Source organism: Xenopus laevis, chromosome 3L, assembly GCF_017654675.1.
Source record: "Xenopus laevis strain J_2021 chromosome 3L, Xenopus_laevis_v10.1, whole genome shotgun sequence".
NCBI classification, from domain to species: domain Eukaryota; kingdom Metazoa; phylum Chordata; class Amphibia; order Anura; family Pipidae; genus Xenopus; species Xenopus laevis.
Window position 1 is genome coordinate 38,497,842 of NC_054375.1, and position 23,151 is coordinate 38,520,992.

General features: G+C 39.7%; 1 long non-coding RNA gene across 1 annotated transcript in view; it reads left to right on the plus strand.

The window, feature by feature from the left end:
• The first annotated feature begins 670 nt into the window (after nucleotides 1-670).
• Nucleotides 671-23,151, plus strand: part of LOC108710910 — a 74,002-nt gene continuing 51,521 nt past the window's right edge. The window contains exons 1-2 of the long non-coding RNA XR_001934824.2: nucleotides 671-767; nucleotides 5,546-5,615. This is a non-coding gene — a long non-coding RNA (uncharacterized LOC108710910). The remainder of the gene's footprint in view (nucleotides 768-5,545; nucleotides 5,616-23,151) is intronic.

A 23,151-nucleotide genomic window follows, 5' to 3' on the forward strand; every position in this document is an offset into this window, starting at 1 on the left:
TTCAGCATTTTACTATAATACTGCATCCAAGAGACGGCTGTGAAACAGTCATTGGCTGATAATGAGCTGTCTATAGGGAAGCAATCAAATGTTTTGCTGCACAAGTCAACCTAGATAGATGATACGATGCAGAGACATGATGGACAGATATGATAGATGATAGATACATTGATAGATAGATGCCAACACAAATATATGTATGCAAGAATTTTGAGGTTCTTGAACTACAGCTTCTGCATTATAATGGAGAACATGCAAGCTATTGAGATCTATGAGGTCTATGTGTGTGAGTAATTAAATATTCAACTTTATGGTGCCAGCTACTATAATTACAAAAGGTTCATTTGGCTAGTAGAACGTTATATGACTGAATATCAGAAATTATTATATATATGTAGGGATGGGCGAATTTTTTCGCCTTGTTTCAGCGAAAAAATGACGCCCATAGACTTGTATGGCGTTATGAGTCAAAATAAAAAGACGCGTGTCAAAAAAATTTCGCTGCACAACAATTTTTTTGACGCCCATAGACTTTAAAGGGCGTCAGCGACATTTCGCCGGCAGCGAATTTTTGACGAAACGGGTCAAATTTGCCCATCCCTATATATATGCTGTATATTATATTTACATGTGAATACACACAAATACATGACGTGATTTTCCTTCACAGAACATATGATTGAGGGAATTGGAGTCTTGCCTGGAAGAGAACGGATTACTGCTATACGAGTTCAATCATATGTGCAGTCTGGATTAGTAGTGAAGAGGTAAGTACCTTTACAGATACATTGAAAAGCATACAACAATTCAGGTTTCTTTTTCTTTTATTTTTCTATTTTTCTGTTTGAGCAATTTGTCTGGAGTTCTGTTTTTTTTTTAAATTTTTTTAGGAGCTTTCTGGATAACGGGTTTCAGGTCTAACGGATCCTATACCTAGATTTTATATATTTGCTCTAAAATGTTCTCCCAGTAAGAACTAGTGGTGGTCATTTTGAGTGGTCAAGGTGTGGGGTCTATTAGGGGGAATGGGGAAGAAGTGAGATCAATCCCTCAGCCTTAGGGTAGGGGCACAGTGGGTGATTCGGGGAGATTTAGTTGCCTGGCGAATAATCAACTCGTCTTTGCGGCAACCAATCTCCCTGAACGCCTTCCCTGTCTCTTGGCTGGCTAAAATGAAAAATCACCAGCGCTAAAGCACACGCGGCGATTAGTTTTTCACTCGAAGTTTCCTTGTGAGACGACTTCGGAAAACGAATCACCGTGTGTGTGCTCATTCTGGATAACAGGTCCCACCCTTGTACTGTGTAGATATTTCAAGGGTTCCAACTGACTTTGGTATCTGTTTTTTTTGTATTGGTTATTGTTTCTTTAAATTGTGTCTGTATGACTGCTGATGCTGCCTATTCCCCTTCAGGCATGAAATGCATAAGGCTTATTCTTTTATGAGATGCTATTATTCTTAATGATTAAACTTTTTATACTGGCATTTAATGCCTGAGGTTCAGATTTCTGCCAGTCGGACATTCCCAGTAAGTTTTCTTTGAGGAACATGCCAATACTTACACAAAATACCACATTTAACTTTACTATGTAAACACTGAGTTAACCCTATTGACTATTTAGAATTAGGCTCCAGGCTTTAAAACACTTTTTAAAACACCTTCAGTTCTTTGTTGGTGCTATTACCCAGGAAATCTCCACAACCTCTAACATTTAAAGTATGTTTGAACAAAATTGACAAAGTGCACCGGTATAAAGAACTTCCAACAGGCTCTTAGCAACAATACAAAAGCTACATTGCCGTCTGGTCACTTATGATACAGTTCAAAGAAACGAATGTATTCTAATCGTGCTTCTAGTCAACCAACCAATCCACCCACATCATCTGGCTGTGCCCATCGCCACTTCCTCTGTTTTAATTTCCTCTTATCGTTTTCCCAATGGTCTCTTTCCAAGACCTCTCACCTTTATCACTTCTCCATTCATTCCCTAAAGCTGGCCATAGATGTAAAGATTTTTAAAAGATCCGATCGCCATTGTGAGACCACGATTATCTCAAAACAATCGTACGATCGTAAGAATTGACCATCAACTGAAAAGACCATTTGCCAGGAAAACAAAGGGGAGCTGCCTGCTTGTCCCTGCAAACATAGATAGATTGCACTGGGACCAATAACATTTTTTTAACCTGGCCGATCAATTTTTTGAAAGATGTCGGCCGAAAAATCGTAAGATGTACGATCGTTCGAATCCCACTAACCGCACGATAATTTCAAAGGATTGGTCGGACTAAGTTCGGCAAGAAAAATCTTTGCGTCTATGGGGACCTCAAGGTCACACTTTTTTATTTTCTGTTACAGTTATTAGGATAATTGCAAAACAGATTGTTGGACCTGGATTGTTTGGTACTGTATTTTGTTGGCCTGAATAGTATTTTATGCTTCAGGAGAAAGGGTTCTGTTGACCCGAAATGTTGTCAGCTATGATATTATAATAAAGTCAACCCTGAATAAAAGAAGCTGTACACAGTATTCCCTCTGCTTATAATTTTAATATAAATACATTTTATTTTACTGATCTCTTGAGCAAAGTATTAAAAAAAATGGGATAGTGTACTGCTAAGGGTTTTTGATGTAAACACGTAAGGAATCTCAATAATACTCATTCAGCATATGCTTGGGGAAAAATGGGGCTTGCCATATATGGAAAATTGCCTAGCCAAAAAAAAAATGTTAATCTTCCTTACTCCAATTTAATCTTTGTGAATATTCTCCTCCAGAAAGCCAATTCTAAGAACTGTAAATCAGAGAGCTCTGTGGTTTGTACAATGTTGTTGCTTTGGAAAGGCACATTTCAGTTATTTACTGTCTCTGTGCTTCTTGGGTGGGAAATGGCCTTTGAGAGCAATAACATAGTTGTTGAATTAAATAGCTGATATTTTTCCCACACCTAATAAGATTTGTATGTATTTCTGTAAAGATTCTTTAGAGCTTTCACCTCTCTCCTCAACCCCTTTTCTAACTGCTTTAATAAGCATTCTATTTATATCCGTAGATAAATGCTAGCTCAAAGAAAAAAGCATTGCAGAACACAATTACAAATGAGGAGAAGGTAATAAAAGTCATTAATGGAAAATATATTTGAATTTGATATGAAAATTTTGCTTTTGCCAAACCGGAAAGTATATAGCGACCCCTTTTGCCAGTGCAAAAAAACCTGAATTTTAGAGTTTGTTCCGGGCTCTAGTGTATGTATTAAAAACGTCTGTATTTACAGGAATGGGAACCGTTATCCAGAAAGCTCCACATTATGGAAATGCTGTCATAGACCCCATTTTATCCAAATAATCCAAATTGAAAAAAATTATTTCCTTTTCCTCTGTAATAATAAAACAGTAATTTGTTCTTGATTCAAACTAAGATACAAGTAATCCTTATTGGAAGCAAAACCAACCTATTGGGTTTATTTAATGTTTACATGATTTTCTAGTAGACTTAAGGTATGAAAAGCCAAATTATAGAAAGATCCATTATCTAGAAAACCCCAAGACCCGAGCATTCTGGATAACAGGTACGGGGTTATTTACTAAATTCCGAATGCAAAAATCACGAAATTTTTTTTATTTTTCTAAATAAAATCTGACTTGTAAAAAAAAAAATCACAAATTTGTCAGAATTTATTAAACCCCAAGGGTGGAAAAGTCAGAATCTGAAAATCCGGCATCTTAGACCTGTCAAGGTTGCATATAAGTCAATGGGAGAAGTCCCAATGTTTTTTTGATGTGCACTGGGTTTCGTGCACTACTCCGAAGTTTTCTGAGTATTCAGGTGAAAATTCCAAAAAAATCGCCAAAATTGAATGAAAAAATCAGAAAAATTGTGAAAATCTGTTTTTTTTTCCCCGCAAAGCAAATTTTCTGGAAAATGTAATAATAAATAAGTGTAAAAACCCTGAGCGGATTTGATCTGAGTTTTTAACAGAAAATATTGAGATAACTTCGGACTTTGAGAAATAACCACCGTTGTGTTTTTCATTTATAGCTATATGTATATTGTTTTCAATATAATTTATACAGGGCTTTAAACATTTTTTACGCATCAAGCCGCTTTTTCATGTTGGTAATTAAAGGGATGTCTTTGCAACCCTCCTGTTGCATTGATTACAGATCACAGCTACCATATCCCTTTAAAAAAACGAAACCCTAAAAATAAAATTTGGGTAGAAACGCTGTATTTTATATAATGAACCAGTCTAAAGTTTCCAAATCTCAATAACAGTAATGATTCCGGCCTTCGAAGTTGTGCACAAGGGGTCACCATCTTGGATTTTAATAGGAGTGTCGGTGACACTGCACATGCTCATTGTGTTCTGGGCCGCTGTTGAAAAGCTAAGCTTAGGGGGTCGTTGCAAATCATCAATCAAAGAATGAGGTTTGTCTTTCATAGAAGCTGACAGACTGGTTTCTGAGCTGCCATGTAATAAGCCCCATTGTATGGTTGAATACTATGGGCATTTCCTGGGGGAAAAAGCAAAATAATAAATTATATGTGTGTAATGTGAGTGTGCAAAAGCCTTCCAAAATGTCTTTGTGTCCATAATTTACTTGGGTGCGGGCAGGCTGAAGAACAAAGGGGGCACAGATAAAAATAGAGGCGCCCCATGTGGCACAAGCAGGCAAGGCTACACATGGAGACTGGATAATTTTCACTTACCTACAGTTGTTCTGCACCCCTGGTCTATGATCTTTTTGCCTTTATCCTCATTGGTGCGAGGGTATGAATCAAAAGAGGATCAGCAACTGTCAAAGGCTTTTTATTCACACATTATTGATTCTAGCATCTCTTCCACAACAGGTTAAAGCATACTGTTGGCAGGTATTTTTATATCAGCAAATCTTTATTGACCTGTCATGAATTTATGGATGTAAACGGTAGGCTTTGAAGCAGCAGAATGATCAGTGTGAGTACACACAGCAATAATTAGCTTGATTACACCCATTTAATGTGTAATATATAAATCTCATTAGTTTTCTGCTGCCGTTCATTTGGTCAACAGGTGGGAGGAGGCAAGGACAGAGGTGAAATCTCTAAAGAATGTTTGAGAATAAATATAAATCTTATTAGGTGTTGGGAAAAACCTTAACTGCTTCACCAACTATATTATTGCTCACACAGGCCTTTCTTACTCAAGAGAAACATCCAAACACTAAACATCTAGTGAACACTTCCTTAAAGCAGCAAAATACTACGGTCTGCAGAGCTGTGATTTCCAACATAGACACAGGGGTGAAGTCACAAAGAGTGGTGTCAGCCCCAAATTAGCGCTAGAGCAACCTTATTGAGTGCACTGCACAAAATTAGTTCAGCGCATGGGTGCTCAGCCGGAGTAATTTCAGACATGGAAATTCTTCATCCACAAAAATTTTATTGTAGCAAACAATGTGATACAGTGGCAATGTTTGTGCAGATCAGCCTACGCGTTTCGTGCCCACAACCAGCGGCACTTCCTCAGGGCGCTGAATTAATTTTGTGCTGTGTTGTCACAGGAGTTGTGTACCTGTATAGTTCTCGCGGGATGCCGATGGAGGAGAGACAAGCTTTTGCAACCCTGGACAGGTGAGCTCCGCTTTTCATATTTTCCCGCAACCTTACTAAAGTGGACCTGTCACCCAGACACAAAAATCTGTATAATAAAAGTCCTTTTCAAATTAAACATGAAATCCAATTTCTATTTTTTATTAAAGCATTCATAGCTGCTGTAAACTCATTTAAAAATCTCCGCTGTCAATCAAATATTGTCTGCCCCTCCTCTATGCCAGTGGCATAGAGGCGGGGCAGACAATTACTTTCACTTTCCATTCAGCACTTCCTACATGTCACTGCTCTCCCCACATTCCCCCGTTCTCTTAACCATTTAATTGTGTAACCAGGGCATGGAAATGGACATTGGGTCCCCCATTCTGGTGCACAAACAAGATTCTGAGATGATAAGAGGCTTGTCTTACAGTGTGCACAAAATGGCTGCTGCCTGCTTGCTATAATTATGAATTCCCAGACTGAAGGAAACAAGATTCAATAATTTATATAGTGTAATTAAAGTTCATTTTGCTTGACTAATGTGATAAAATAGGATTTTGAATAATTTCTTTGGGTGACGGGTCCCCTTTAAGTGGCCTCCACCATTAACTGTGAAATATCTGCAATGTTTTATTGTGGTTTTTTTTTACGGAATGTGTTTTTCAAGAGTTCCTATTAACTGTTACTTCAAGGTACATTTTTTTCTAGGATTCTAATACTCAAACAATGTTTTGATAGACCAGGTTCACTTCCATCTAAACCTAAAATTGCAGAGATAGATGGATGCGTCTGATGCATTAATTGAAGCTATTTTTAATTGCATTCTGATTCCACAGATCTTCTTCCTTGTGCACTATTTCAATTTTGCAGGCCACAATCATTTTCATGAATTTAATACAAAACATTTTGGTGGCTTGGAATCAAAAGGATATATACACATTTTGAATTTGTCAGTGTACTCTCCAAAACTATATATGGTTTTGTGGTCAACTTAGTTTTAGTGGCATTTTCAGCCTTTCAATTCTACTTTTGGTGCAGTCTTTAAACATTTGGTATTGAACTGCTTTATGTTTTTGATGTAGACTGACCAGTGCCTGATTACAAGTCATGCTGTGAAAAAAAATTGTGTTTGGTAGAAAAACAAGACATAAATTCATGAGAATTTCATGAATTTGGCCTTAGTCTGTAGCATTTCATGACACAAGGAGGCCTGAGCATCTCATGACGCTGGCATTTACCTGGCAAAATTTTGTAATAGTGGTTTTTACACTTGATAAATCTCAAAATTTTCAAGCTTTAAAAATATTTTTTTAGAGATTCATGGCAAAAATTAATTTTGTTAGTAAATGGGCTCCTAAGTGTCAGTGCTTTAAATGTACAATATATAAAATGTAATAGACCATTTCACTGTAATGAGAACATTGTCCAAACTGAATGTAATCACCACCGTTAATAATATAAACTTAATAATAATTTCTAATTTTCTATTCATTTATACCTGAGCATGGACAAACTTGCTGTAACTCCCATTCTTCCCAAATTCTGTAAGACATTTTGAAAGCAAAACAGATCCACATCCTTTTTATGGGGGAATTGCCATCTGAATTTTCCCCATTTGCATGAATGGTTTAAATCAGTTCCGAGGTGTTGCAAAATATTTCTTTTTAATAGATTTCAGGGATTGTGATGGGTAATGAAAAATCAGGCATAGGGAGAAATATCCACCTTATAAATTGTTTATTTTTACAGTTTTTTCCCCCCCAACCTTTTTTCTTTTAACTCATAAGCATGCCCCTTGGTCTAACACACACACCAGAATGTTCTCATTTATCTGTAATCATAGATGTTGAAGGTCAGCTTCATATTCTGCCGGTTTCACAATCACAAAGGCACCGCTCTTGTCAACATCTATAAATAAATACAATAAATATTGTTATATAGCAAACTCAATGTTATTTTAAACATATAACTTGTACCTTTTGGCCAACAACTTTTTTAGTAGATTGTTATAAATCTCCAGAAAACATTTTATCTGTAAAAAGGATATATATTTAATTATAAAGATCTATTGCCGCTCTAAAGCTATGTGAGTTACCTGTAAATGAGTTACAACCACAAGAGACTGCATTCTTGCAATAGTTTACAAAATCTGATTTTGGGGCCACAAATCTGATATTATATGGGGACAAAGACAAATACAGTGGTATAATTACTGGCTTTATATGTTTTGTAGCGGCATACGTACAAATATTTTTACATGGTGTGCTATAAAGAATTCCTAAAGCATTAATACAGTGGCATCTCTTTACTTAAATTCATTAAAATTGGCTATAACTTTTTCCAGATTAAGGGCAGAGACACACGCAGCAATTCGGGGAGAATTTACCAAGAAATGGTGTACACAGGGAACTTTTCTTTGAAGTTAATCTTTATTAAATTGGGTGTGATTACAAAATTTATACACATAAAAAATCCTTTGCAAACACATACTAAAGAAGCTGTCAAGCTTGCTCAAATAATGGTGTATTCAGGGAGCTTTGCATTACATTTTCACACCAAAAAAAGGGCAGAGACACATGCGGCAATTCTGGGAGATAAGTTGCCCGGTGACAAATCGTCTCTTCTTCAGGGTGACTAATCTCCCCGAACTGCCTCCCCTGCCTTCCTGCCGGCTAGAATGAAAACCGCCAGCAAGATGGCACTCGGAGCACATCGTTTTCCGAAGTCGCCCAAAGATTCCTCTTGAGGCAACTTCGGGCGACTTCGGAAAACGAATCGATCCAAATGCCATCCCACCGTCGATTTTCATTCTATTTCATTTAATTCGGACACAAAAAAATGTATATATCCAAATTGACGCCCGTGTCCAATTTTGGACGTGGGTGTCAATCTCGGTTTTCGTAATTTTTCGCCATTTGGCGGTAAATTCGCGAATTTTTCATCGAAACGGGAGAAATTTGCCCATCACTGATGGTGAGAAGAAGCCTATACAATCTACTGCTGGTGCCTGGAGTTGTGTTATATACAATCCTGCAGAATCATGGCACTGTGTCAGGACTGTGTCTAGTCTGGTGGCCGACTATTCGTAAAGATGTCAAAGACTTTGTTGCTGCTTGTACCGTTTGTGCCACTTCCAAGCCTAGCCATTCTCGCCCTAGCGGGTTACTACAGCCTTTGCCTGTCCCCTCTCGTCCTTGGACGCATTTGGCAATGGACTTCATAGTCAAACTTCCTCCCTCCAGTGGGAACACCGTGATCTGGGTCGTCATAGATCGTTTTAGCAAGATGGCCCACTTCGTCCCTTTACGGAAGCTTCCATCTGCAGTGGAGTTGTCACAGTTGTTTATTCAATTCATTTTCCGCCTGCATGGCTTCCCGGCGGAGATTGTCTCTGATAGAGGTTCCCAGTTCACGGCGAAGTTTTGGCGTTCCTTATGCAAGGTCTTGGGTATTGCTCTCCAATTCTCCTCTGCCTATCATCCCCAAACGAATGGGGCAGCGGAGCGAGTGAATCAAGCCTTAGAACAATTCCTGAGAAATCATGTCTCCCTCTGCCAAGATGATTGGTCTGATCTTCTCCCGTGGGCGGAATTTACTCATAACAACGCCTGTCATTCATCCACTGGAAGATCTCCATTCATGTCTGTGTATGGCCAACATCCTCAAACCTTTCCCGCAAGACTTTGTTTTGACTGATGTCCCAGCCGCTGATGACCATGCGGCCCATATGTCCGCTATTTGGGCTGCAACCAAGTCTAATTTGGAGAAGAGTGCTCTTGTGCACAAGACCTTCGCGGATCGGAGACGTAGGTCCTCTCCTCTCTTCAAGGTTGGTGATAAAGTTTGGCTTTCTTCCCGAAACATTGAAGGTGCCATCTCCCAAGTTGGGTCCGAAGTTTGTGGGTCCATTTCCCATCTTGGAGATTATCAATCCTGTGGCTGTCAGACTTCATCTTCCCCCTGAGATGCGAATCCCCAACGTGTTTCATGTCTCCTTGGTAAAACCCGCTACCTCCAACCGCTTTTCTATTGACCAGTCTCCCCCTCCTACTATCTCTGTGGATGGTCAACAAGAATATGAGGTGGAAAAGATCCTTGACTCCAGAATCTCCAGGGGTTCTCTTCAGTACCTCATCAAGTGGAAGGGCTTTGGCCCTGAAGAATGCTCCTGGGAAGGACACTCTGATGTTCATGCTCCTCGTCTTGTGAGGGATTTCCACGCCAGGTTTCCCCAAAAGCCTTGTCCTGGTGGTCCAGAGGCCCCCCATGGGGGAGGGGGTACTGTCAGGACTGCCAGACGTACCCGACTCAGAAGTATCCGACGACGCTGTTTACATTCCCGGCGGTCACAGTGAAGATCCAAGATGGCGGTGCCCATGCTGAACAGATGGCTGCAGCGTCGCTGTATGAGGATGTCATCTCTGGTGCCGGGATCTCATCATAAAAGGGCGCCCAAAACACTGTGACGGCGCCCAAGAATAGGATTTGCTGCCATTAATCCTGGGTTCCTGTTTGTATTTCCTGATTCCTGATTCCAGCCTTATTCCAGCCTGTTTCCAGCTCCCAGCCTGAATCCTGCCCCCAGTCTGTTTCTAGCTCCTACTTTGGTTCTGACCCCCTGCCTGAACTCTTGATATTTGCATCTGATCTGCCTGCCCTCGTTAACTCCTGCCTGTGACCACTACTACTGATTCTGCTTAACCCTTTGGATACCGCGACCTTGCTCCCTCAAGAGGGCTTACTCCTTGATCCAGACTACCTCCCTGGAGGGAGCTCCCGGCTCCCTGACACACTGCTACATTTGTGAAAAACGTTTGACTTGCACATGCTGAAGTAGATAATTTGGACAGGCAGATGCACAAAAGATGGGCAAATATTTATCATAAGGTTTGTTTTGAGAAGGTCTTTGGTCCAGTCACAAGACTCATATTAGAAAGCTGTGTATCCATATTTTATATCACGTAAACTCTAGAAGCAAACTATATGCCTATGCTTTAAAAAATAGGCTATTAATCACTTGTCTAGACTTTACAGTCAAAAGGAATTCGGAATAATGCAGGATGCATTTAAGGAATTCCAGATCTCTGACTCGTCTATGGAAAACACTTTAAAGTACACCACTGAAGTAAATCAGCTCACAATAAATGCAAACACTTTTGCCTGCGTGAAACAATTAACAGGAAGAAGTTTTTATAGAGTAAATATTATATTTGAAACACTTGTAATTTAAAATATCAAACTGTGCTGATGTGATTTAAGCTTTTCCTACTGAAGAATAAGCGAATTTGCATGTATAGAGCAGAGAGTTCATAAATCTATTATGCGAATGTATATTATTCGGATGTGATAAGAAAATATTTGTCCCCTTCGGTTTTGCTAGTTATATGGCATGCTGGTTAGTAAACTTCTATAGGCTCATGTTAAATCAAAACCGCAATTGCAGTCATGCTTAAAGGAGAAGGAAAGGCTTGGTGCATTTGGGGGTGCACAATGTTAAGCACAGGGCTGGATTTCTTCCCCGGCCGCCACTAGGCCGCGCGGTCTGACCAGGCGGCCGCGCGGTCCTAGCGCCCGCCTTCCCAGCGCACTGGCGAAAAAACGCCGGCGCAGCTGGTGTAGTTGGATGGGGACGCGAACGTCCCCATAATGCGGCTGGGCGGCATTCCGCCCCTATTTTTTGCCGCCCTAGGCCCGGGCCTATGCGGCCTTGCCGCAAATCCGGGCCTGGTTAAGCACCCCCAAATGATTGTATATACTTACCTGAAACCCCGGGCTGGTGTTCCTATCAGCAGAAAACTGCATGACCCGGGGTTATTCCAGTGAGCACCATGGAGAGATCTTCTTCCATCTTCCTCCTTATTTGCGCGGCTATGCATGCGCAGTAGAACAAAAAGCCGAACATTAACTAAAAAGTCGGTTATTTCATTCGACTGCGTTTGCCCTGAGAAATTTGAAGAAAGAAGAAGTCGGAAGTGAATCACTCTGTTGTGCTCACTGGTATAATCCCGGGCCCGGCTGATAGGAGCACCGGCCCGGGGTTTCAGGTAAGTCAATACAATCACTTGGGGGTGCCTAACATTTGACACCAACAAGTGCACCAAGCCTTTCCTTCTCCTTTAAATGGTTGCAGTTATTGCGCATATGGATACCATTCATGAAAGGCCCTTTGGCCTAAATATGCTCCCTGCACTTTGCAGTGGGGAACCTTGGAGCTACCCTAAATTATGATGGAATTGTGATGCAAAATGCTGTGTTTCCATGGTCGAGGTGTGATCAATCTCACAAATTTACATTTGAATAGGGGGAATAAAATTCGAATGTGTGAATTTTAAAACTCGAAAATTCTAATTAGAATTTACTATTCAACCCTTGATAAATCTGCCCTTTCACCCTTTCAGGTTCATGAGTGATGTTTCCATTTTTATTTACTATGATGTGGTACATATCGGTTCTTCAATGAGTAACTGTTACTTTCCTGAGTGCTTGTGTTAGTCACATGTTGTTCTACGGATGCTTTGCTGGCATACAGTATATTTAAGAAACAAAACATTTCCGGTGCCTTATTTGAGAATGGATACAAAGGTGCCTTATGAGATTAGAAGAAAAGAGATAATGGGGTAATTTATTATGTGCAGGAAAGGGTGAAAAGTATAAAAAACAGGTGCAACCCGCCATGTTCTCTGCCCTTTGAATTGCCACAGACAATTTGCAGTGCTGTATTCATGGGGGATGCACATAGGTGTATCCCCTGCCCACACCCTACTTGTCCCATAGCTTGCACATCATTTAGACATAGGCCGCACCAGGCCCAGTACTTACTGCTTGTCCTGTGCACCTTTTCTATATACCGGTAAGCCCAACTAAATGAGCTCATGTCAAAAAGAAGGGTACATTTTCCCTTTAAAGGAGAAGGAAATTCATCCTTGGGGCGCCAAATATTAGGCACCCCCAAGTGATTGTATTGACTTACCTGAAACCCCAGGCAGTGGAAAAACTGCACCGGCCTGGGGTTATACCAGTGAGTACCACGGAGCGATCCTCATGCGCCTTCTTCTTGCTTCAAATTTCCCCAGGCAAACGCATGTGCCATTGAACAAAATAGCTGACTTTTTAGAAGAAAGCTGAAAACGGAAGAGAAGCGTTCCTGGTATAAACCCAGGCTGGTGCAGTTTTTCCCCTGCCCGGGGTTTCAGGTAAGTCAATAAAATCATTTGGGGGTGCCTAACATTTGCGACCCCAAGTGCAGGATGCCTTTCCTTCTCCTTTAAAGGGTGGACACAAGAGGTAGCTTAATTACAGCAAATGAGCCCCTTTGTGCAAAAAAAATAACATGCACACGGTGCAATAGAACCGAAGAATGAAAATAATATAAAATGAGTTTGAGTTAATGTTGTTTATGTTATAGAGTCCACACAATCTTTCATACCGTAATGAACAATTAGTCATTAGGGCCTAGCTTCTCAATGATGTAAAGCAATTTGTAAACCATTTCTTTTAATAGGTTTGGGCATTACCCGGCCAACACAGATGTCTTGAAATCTGAAACCTATAGCCATAAAGCAGGATGCTTGTTCATTATATTTCCTGATAGACAAATCATCTACAAAAGTAGCATTTAATGGCCAGCCAATGAATAATCAATGGCTCACTTTTCATCTGAGTGTGAAAATGAGAATAATTTAATACATTGTCTCTGTGGTAAGCAGCGTGGCCTTGGGTTCCGTTTCTATTCAAGGCTGATTTATAAGGAAGCAGAAAACTAATGTAAACATATGATCACTAAGCACCATCATTGTTTATAATAACCCCCTACTGGTACACTCCCTTAGTCTAAAACATTATTTCACCAGGCTATTAACCACCTCCAGCTAAACCTTTATACTATCTTTTTCTGCTACTTTACTCTAGTCATTCATTTAGGCCAACAGACTTCGAAGTAATTTTATACGCAGCAGAGAGCGGGCGAAATTGATTTTTCACTCAGCACTCAGTTCCCATCTGAATAATTATCAATTTTACTGCCTCATAAAGAGAAGAGTCAAAATTTCAAATCAATTCAGAGAGATCCTTTGAAAGGACAGATATTATGCAAAAGAAGAAAGGTCAAATCGCCAGTGACCTAAGGAGATGATGTCACTCCAGTGTACAAAGTGGTTGACATACAGACGCGTCAATGAATCTAACGAGTACTAATGCAAGTCATATTTATGCTGACTACTACAAAGATTCATTAATATTTTAAAGCATGCATTTAGTGTAAATACAATGTATTCCTCTTGCAATGGGATTAATAAATATATATCACTGCTTAGTCATATGATATAAAACCAAAGGATAACAAAGTATTGTGCGTTGTTAATAAAACGCCCGAATAAATATTTCATATATAGTAAAAGAGAGGCCGCTGTTAATATAACTTCATGCGGTGATATTGCAATAAGAAAAGATGTATTTTGACTTTTTGCTATAAAATGCTTCTAAATAAATAGGTCCATGTTATTAAATTAAATACTTCCCTGCTAAATGTGTTGTAAGCCTTTAATAAGTTATAAAAGACTTTGAAAAATAACTAAGGCAAATGCAAGAACTGGAAAATGGCTAGGAAACTGTCAGGGGGCCTAGCGGCTCCCAGCGGAAGTAGTCGGGACCAAGGAGGAAGCACACTAGGGGTTAAAGTCCAATTCACGGTAAAGGTAGGGATCAGGAGAAATCCGAGTCAATATTCAGGCAGGAGATAAATTGCAGGCAGAAATCAGAGAGGTCAAAGTCCAGGCAAGGTCAGGAATCGAGGAATCAATAGCAGACGAATGATAACAAACCCAGGAATGTAGCAAACAATTCCTGTACCTAGGCATTGAACCGATGACCTGGGCATCCTTTTATTTGAATTTGGCACTGGTTTGTGACGTCATTGTGCCGGCGTTCTGACACCAGCATCACAGCGCCAGTGCCTCCGCTACCCATGTGGTAGCTATGGGCGCCGCCATTTTGGATTCACGGCCTAAGAGGACGGGCACGCTGACCGGCGCTCGTGACAGTACCCCCTCCCCCACGGGGGCCCCTGGACCACCAAGCCTTGGTTTCTGGGGGAAACGATTGTAGAATTCCCTTACCGGTCGAGGGGCATGTACATCAGAGTGTTTCTCCCAAGAGCATTCTTCAGTACCAAAGCCCTTCCACCTAATAAGGAACTGGAGAGAACCCCTGGAGAGTCTGGAGTCTAAGATCTTTTCCACCTCGTACTCTTGTTGGCCATCCACAGAGATAGCTGATGGAGGAGACTGATCAGAAGAGAAGCGATTGGAAATTGCTGGTTTCACCAGGGATATGTGGAACATGTTGGGAATTCGCATCTCAGGGGGAAGCTGAAGTCACGGGATTAACAATCTCCACAATGGAGAATGGACCAACAAATTTTGGACCCAATTTGGGAGTAGGCACTCTTAAGCGAATGTTCCTAGTGGATAACCACACCTTGTCACCAACCTTGTATGTAGGAGAGGATCTACTTCTCCGATCGGCAAAAGTCTTGTACACAAGAGCACTCTTTTCCAAACTTGATTTGGTTGCAGCCCAAATAGCAGACATATGGGCTGCCTGATCGTCCACAGCAGGGACATTAGACAAGACAAAGTCTTGAGGATGTTGACCGTATACATAAACAGAGACTTTCCAGTGGAAGTGTGGCATGCATTGTTATGAGTAAATTCCGCCCATGGGAGGAGATCAGAACAATCATCTCGACAGAGGGAAACATGATTGCTCAGGAATTGCTCTAATGCTTGGTTCACCCGCTCTGCTGCGGCATTGGTCTGGGGATGGTAGGCGGAGGAAAACTAGAGAGTGATACCCACGTCTTTACATAAGGAACTTAGCTGTGAATGGAGATCCCCTGTCAGAGACTATCTCAGCCGGGAAGCCATGCAACCAGAAAATAAATTGGATGAAGAGTTGGGATAGTCACCTGGTGGAGGGGATTAGCGGGAAGACAATGTTCTTGACAGAATGGACTCCAATGAGACATCTGTCTGTAAGACCAATCAATGGAGGGGTTATGTAAGCGTAGCCAGAGTAGACCCAAGACATCAGGAACAACAATTTTTCTTTATGTAAAGTCCCAACCTGCACAGGCAATTCCCCTGTTGTCATGGAAATTATTTTGGATGTTAGTGGCCTATTATCACTCACCGTAACCCGTAGGGGAATAGTCAATGGATACAGAGGAACATCCATATACTTGGCAAAAAGAGCATCCATGAAGTTTCCTGCAGCCCTGGAATCAAGGAAGGCAGAGCCAACAATCGCCTTTGTGGCCAAACAAATCTGTAATGGTAGAAGAAACCTGTGAGAGTCCTCTTGGGATTTTGGAGTAATGCCACCCACATATGTCTTCCCAGGTTTACCTTGAAGAAGAGGACTCTTTGGCTTCACAGGACAGGAGTTTTCAAAATGAGACTGACCACCACAATACAGACATATAGTCCTACCAAACGCCTCCGGAGCTTCTCCTGCTCAGAGAGACGTGCCCTTCCGATCTGCATGGGTTCCTCCGGAGGAATAACAGAAGGCTGCTGGGGTGATGGAGGCAACAGGGGTCTTTGGAAGCGGGGAGCCAACGTAGGTTGGAATCTCTTGATACGGTCCTTATCTGCTTGATGTTCTCTTTGCCGAGTGTCCACCTTGACAGCCAAAGCAATAAGGTCTTCTACCAGTGTAGGTTATTCACGGGAGATCAGGTCGTCTTTAAGGCGGATAGAGAGCCCATTGTTGAAGGCAGCATGATAGGCTTTGTTGTTCCAACCAGTCTCTGCAGCAAGCGTACGTAATTCAATAGCATATTCAGCATATTGGCCGCCGAAGAGTATGGACGTGCCGACCGGCGCTCGTGACAGCCCACCATTTTTTAAGTTTAGCAATCCTTATTTGCTGAACAATTAAAGGATAACTAAAGAATTAAGCTACAAAACTTTTCCTTATGTATTAGGCTTACATACAGGTGTATACTTTTATTACAGTACATGATTTTGAATAGTTCCTACAGCTTCTTACTCCTCTTTTCTTGCTTAACTCACTTCTAGGTCCCTGATCCAGACTTTGCTCAGTGTGCAAGTTCTGGTTCAGTGCTGTGACCAAAATATCTCCATCCCTAAATGAAGCCACACCCTTAACCTGAATCTTTTTCCACTTTATACACGTAAAACCTTTTTGGGGTTAGACTTTGCACAAGAAGCCATTTGTTTTTCATTTACTATTTTATCCTTTTAAGTTGCTTTACAATACATGTTGTTATGTTTATGTTTTATTTATGAGGCATCTATCCCCTCAGACTTGTAATTTTAAATGCTTTCCTTTTTATCCCTATTAACGTCTTTAGATCTGAGTTAAGCCACATAGGGTGGTCCTTAGTGCTTTAAGCTGTCTTTCAAAAAGGAAACATGTAATATATTGTTTTAATAAATTTAAATTACAACAATTTCTGCTGTGTGTTTTTAATTGAAAGTCTCATGTCCCAATCTACAATGACTTTACAATGCTAAAGTTGGCTTTTCTAAAATTGATGACACAATGCATGTCTGTTTTTAACAGTAAACATTAAGGGGGTTATTTTTCAAGGTCCAAATATCCGAACCTCGAATAATTCTATTCTATAAATTAGTGGGGAAGGTACCAGTGTCTGCGCTGATTCAGAGCAAAAAACTCAGAAAAAAGTCTTCGTTTTTGCGGAAAACTCCGAACAATTCGGAGTTTTGGGGGAAAGCTCCAAAGTTTTCTGAGTTTTGCCCGACCCTATTTTTCAAATTTTTTTCATAAATAAGGTTGATTTGGAAATTCAGAGTTGCTCGAAGTTGGATATTAGAAATACTGAGATAAATTCGGACCTTGATACATAACCCCCTTTATGATATAATATTATGGTCTCTATTATACAGGTGTTCAAGTACTTGAACATCTGCGATTAGAACCGGGTTGTTAGAAATCACTAGCTCCAATATAGAAATAGCCATGCAGCACATTTAAAACTTATTGCCAGTAGCAGTGCTGGCAGTATTATTGCTACAGTCAACATCTGAATAATTAAAATTCCCCATTATTAAGGTTTGCTCCAGTGTGGCAGCCTTTCCTATTTACAGCAAGATTGGAACCTCTTCCTCTTTGCTTTCGTGTGGGGGGCCTTTTGTATACTACAATTAACTTGCCCTATTGTCTGTTCCTCTGTAATAAATTCATGTGGCTTTAGCTCCCTCATTCTACTCCACAAAGTCTTCTTTTATGCTAAGTATTAACATATGCTTAACATACAGGCATACCCCTTCTATCTTTTCTATTTCCACTATCCCTATAGCCCTCAATATTTACTGCCTAGTCATGTGACTCATTTATGGTTCAGCACAATGACATCATATTTCTCATCTAATGCCATTTCTCCAACTATCCCATTTTGCCAGTTATGTTTCTTGCATTAATAAACATATATTTAATAGAAGCACCAGTCTGCTTTTCTGCAAGTAGGACAGGATATTTCAATTTGCACTTTTCAGGTGACTTTGACACTCCTCCAACTTTGTTTTTCTAAACTAAAAACATACAAAAAGGAGTAGGCACACTGAAGACCTACAAAAACAGCCCATCAAAAAATGGTAAAAACATTATTTATAGCATCATTAAAGCCTAATTGTGTTTCAGTGACTCTTTCTTTTCATTTTTCTTCAATCACACGTTTGAGATGATATTCTTTTAATTCATTTGGCCTTGTTCAGTGGAAAGTTTTAGGAGCAAATTCTTTAAGAAATCTCATAAATTCAGATAAAAAAATTTGGCATCTAAAACTTCAGGACTCAGGAACTTCTGTAGAAGTCAAGGGGTGGTAGATTTTCAACATTTAAACTATTTTATAACTTAACTTATAGGGGCAGATTTATCAAGGGTCGAATTTCGAAGTAGAAAAAACTTCGAAATTCGACCATCAAATAGAATCCTCCGACATTCGAATTCGAAGTCGGAGGATTTTATACATCGTACAATCATATTCAAATTGTAGTACGATCATACTTCGAATCGAATGATTCAAACTATTTTATTGTACGATTTTTCTTCGAATACAAAAAAGAAATATGCTCTGGAAGGTCCCCATAGGCTAACATAGCACTTTAGCAGGTTTAAGTTGGCAAAGTATTGAAATCAAAGATTTTTTTAAAGAGACAGTACTTCGATTATCGAATAGTCGAACGATTTTTACTTTGAATCAAAGTAAATTCGAAGTGGTAGAATCCTATTTGATGGTTGAAGTATCCAAAAAATTACTTCGAATTTCGAATTTTTTTACTTCTAAAACTCCCTCGAATTCACTTCGACCCTTGATAAATCTGCCCCATAATGTAATTTGAATTTTTAAAAATGTATGGAACGGAGTGATTTTTGTGTTAATCAAGATTTTTTTTTTTGTGAATTAATGCCATTAAGTCTTTCTGATCTGCAAATTTTGTAAATATGCTAGCAGGTGAGTAAAAAACCAACTCAATGGTATTGTTTTGTCACAACTGAGTTATCATTGCACATTTGGCATTATTGCAGTGTTCAGTAGATAATGCCTTGTTGTAGCTAGTGTGGTAAGCTTACATTTACTAAAAGCCTCACATGAATGCCAACTACTGTTCTTCATTACATCTGCTACAGAAAGGATAAGTAATGTAGACTGACCGTGCCAATGTGCTTATAACACTGTCTCCTACAGATGAGAAAAGTTATTATAATCAGGGCCGCCTTCAGGGGGGCACAGGGGGTACAACTGTACTGCACTTTTCAAAAGAGCCGGGCAGCGCTGAAGCCATGCCGCCCTTCCGAAGTCTTGAACCGATGAAAAGCCAAACAGCTGAAACGACGAAAAGACACAAAGTCACGAAAACAGCTGAAACTGAAGACCTGAAGTGGTGAAATTACCCAAAGTCATGAAAGGAGGCAAAGTCCTGAAGCCACGAGTTCAATTCTACTAAACACCAATATGTATTTTTTTATTTTTTTAATCCCCTGGCCACCAATGTATTATTTTAATACTCTATTGGCCCCTGCCGCCAATGTTTTTTTAAAAAAATATTCTCTGGGGCCTTTATTTTTTTTTAACTTGTAGGGGGGCCCTGACCAGCAATTTAAAAAAAAACTTTTATGGGGGACCCTGGCGCCACATTTTTTTTAACTTATAAGGGGGCCCTGACCATTAATAGTTTTATAACTTGTGTGTGTTGGGGGGGCTAATTTTTAGCACTGATGTCTATGTGGTCTTTTAACTGTGGTGTTTTGTGGGCAGGATCTGGGGTGGGGCTTGGAGGCTTGGGATGGGCGGGGCCCAGGGGGCCCCCTAATATGTTTTGTATAGGGCCCTGTGATTTCTAATGGCGGCCCTGATTATAACAACAACTTGCATTCTATAGCTCCAGTTATGGTTGCTGTAACTTCTTGAGGAATTTCAGAACTTTTTTCTGGAGTCATAGACATGGGTATTAATGCATGTACAAAAGGGTTTGTATGAGTACTCCAAGGTAAAATTAAAAGTTACACTGGAAGAGAAAATGGTGAAAACCTAAGAGCTACAAAACAGGGGAAATGGATAAATTCACATTGCCTATTCCCATATTTTCAAAAACATTTTCAAAAACCTTTGGCATAGCCAAAGTTCTGATTTTGTAAATAAGAGTTTTCATTGTGGAACACTGCTGAAGATGTTCTTTGGTTGGCAGTGACATGTGTCTTTTCAGAGACTTTTCAAAATAAAACAAGTTTTCTGTTTGTTGTCAGGAGGGATTTTGGCCAGATCCCACCAGTACTTACATTTCATCTGCTATTACTCTTAAGCAAGCCCAGAAATGGGCCTTTCTGATAATAAGTAGGGGTCTTTAGTAAGGGGGTTTCTTGTGGTGTCCTAAATACAATTGGGCTATAAGGTCTTGCCTGTTTGTTTTTTTAGCAGTGAAAAAGAAATGGAGAGAATTGGGTTGCTTGCCGTCCAGTGGCAGAACTACCGGGGGAGCAGGGGGTGCGAGCGGGCCAGGGCCCGCACCCCCTCAGGGTCCCCCGGCAACCCGGGTGTCACTGAAATGCGGGCCGCACGGAGGGGGGCGGGGTTCCGGATGCGCGTCACGCACTAGGGCCCGCCCCCCTCTAGTTATGTTACTGTTGCCGTCTCTGGTGTAGGTTGTAAGTGTCAGTTGGCCTGGCAGAGATTATCCCCTATAATATACAAATGTTGCTTTTAATAATATGGGGTATCATGATCATTATCATCTTTTATTTATATAGTGCCAATAAGATATACAGTGCTTTACTTTACTTATAACAAACAGGGAATAAATGGTGGATAACAAACAAGGGTTACAGAGTACAATAGGATTAGAGGGCCCATACAAATTAGAGTTTACAAACTAAAGGTTAGAGTACAATTGAGATATTACGATTTTAGAAACAATTTGGTGATATTTTGATACAGCCATGATTGATTAATTAAGGTACATTGAATAAGCTTCTTTAAACAGGTGGATCTTTAAGGAGCGCTTGAAAGTTTGGAATCCCTTTAATTGCAGAGCAGTCTTTCCCCTTGAACAGGGGTCCCCAAAAGTAAAAACATTTTGCAAGCAACAAAAGTATGCAAAAATGTCACCAAATATGAGTTGCCAAATATGAGCTGCAATTGGCTGCTGGCAGCGCCTATGGGAACTGACGGCCTACAAGAGACTCTGTACATATGATTTTTATGCAACAGAAACCTGCCTTGAACCAAGGAATTCAAATTGAAGTGTCTGCTTTAAGGCCTCTGGGAGCAACACCCAATGGTTTGGTGAGCGACATGTTACTTACAAGCCACTGGTCAGGGATAACTACCCTAGAGAGACACATGCACAGCAGCAGCATGGCACAAACTGAGGAGGCACAGAACACTCTAAGCCCTACCCTACAAAATACACACACAAAGTGGGTTATGTAATATAAGGTTCACAATTTGCTACAGTTCTTACCAACTAAAGTAGCACATAGCATTTACTGGTCACTTTTTAAAAAGCAAACGTTATTAATTGTCATGGACAACTGCACCTGGGCAAACCCCGTGCCTTTTATTACATATGGAAGATTTAGTATGTAACTTTTATTTTCTTTCAAATTCGTTTTTTAATTTAGTTGGGTATAAATTTGAGGGATGCAGTTCACATAATCTGGGGTCAACGTCCACAAAGATGGGATAGGATAGCATAAACTATAACTACTGTTATAATATATATAGAGAGAGAGAGAGAGAGAGAGAGAGTAAATCAGCATTACTCAAAATTAAAAAAAAAGAAGCATATACAGGTAAACCCATTTTCCAGAAATCTCAGAATTATGGAAAGGCCGTCTCCCATAGACTCCATTTTATCCACATAATCCAAATGTTTGGAAGCAAAATCTGTCTACTGGGTTTATTTAATGTTTACATTACTTTCTAGTAGACTTAAGGAATAAAGATCTAAATTACAGAAAGATCCTTTATCCAGAAAACCCCAAATCCTGAGCATTCTGCATAACAGGTGCCATACCTGAATTATCTCATGGTATAAAAAGGTGTTTGTTTTTCCAGTGGGAATGTAATATTTCATTAATATGAATTGTCTATGGCACCACTGAACAGTTAGATTAAACATACAAACACATGAATAAAAAACAGAACTTCTTCAAAGAAAAAAAATATATGTCTATAAGAAATAGTCATGTCAAATTAATCATTTTTAATTAATTTGATTACGTGATCAGGAGAACGCACAGAAGAGAGACCTAGCTTCTTTGTTTACAGGCAATTAGGATACTGCCTAGAACAGCTCATTCCCCTCAAGCATAATATAAATATACTGTATATATACTGTATACATACAGGAAGATCATCTCCCATAGGATCAATTTTTTTGGCAAGCAATTCTAATATTTAAAAATAAATTCCTTTTCCTTAGCCATATTGGTGATTAAACAACCCTATTGTGTTTATTTAAATGTGTTTTCCGTGGACTATGGTGATATCTTTTAGATAAATGCAATATATATAAAAAAAAATAATCCAGCCTTTTCTGAAACCCTTTACAAATGAAGTCAAAGGAAGGCAAGCATAATCCCCCAACAGTCCAATAAGTAATCTCATGCAGAATTGGTAAATGCAATTTTCTACAAAAACGTAATAGGGCCCAATGCACACACACACACCTCTAAAACAAACCGTGTAATTGGCCACAATTTTGTGTACATAATAATGTCACGTTCCAATATTTCCTGTAACCGCTTATAATTTGTTTAACATTATCATTTGCTTTTCATTCATGGTATGAATGTGTAATTTTCATTTCACTTTTAAACTGTGCACAATTATTTGAAAGGTTTTAATAAAGCTTTCTGCAGCGTAAAGTCATATTTTATGCACATTTTACTTTTATTGTGAGGATTGTAAATATTTGCTTTTTCTGCCTTGCCCGGAGGAAAGATATAAATCTTGTCTCAAGTGAATGAAAACCATTTATCATATTCATTTTCTTGTCAATACAATTATGAAAAGCCTTTGGCTTTTTTC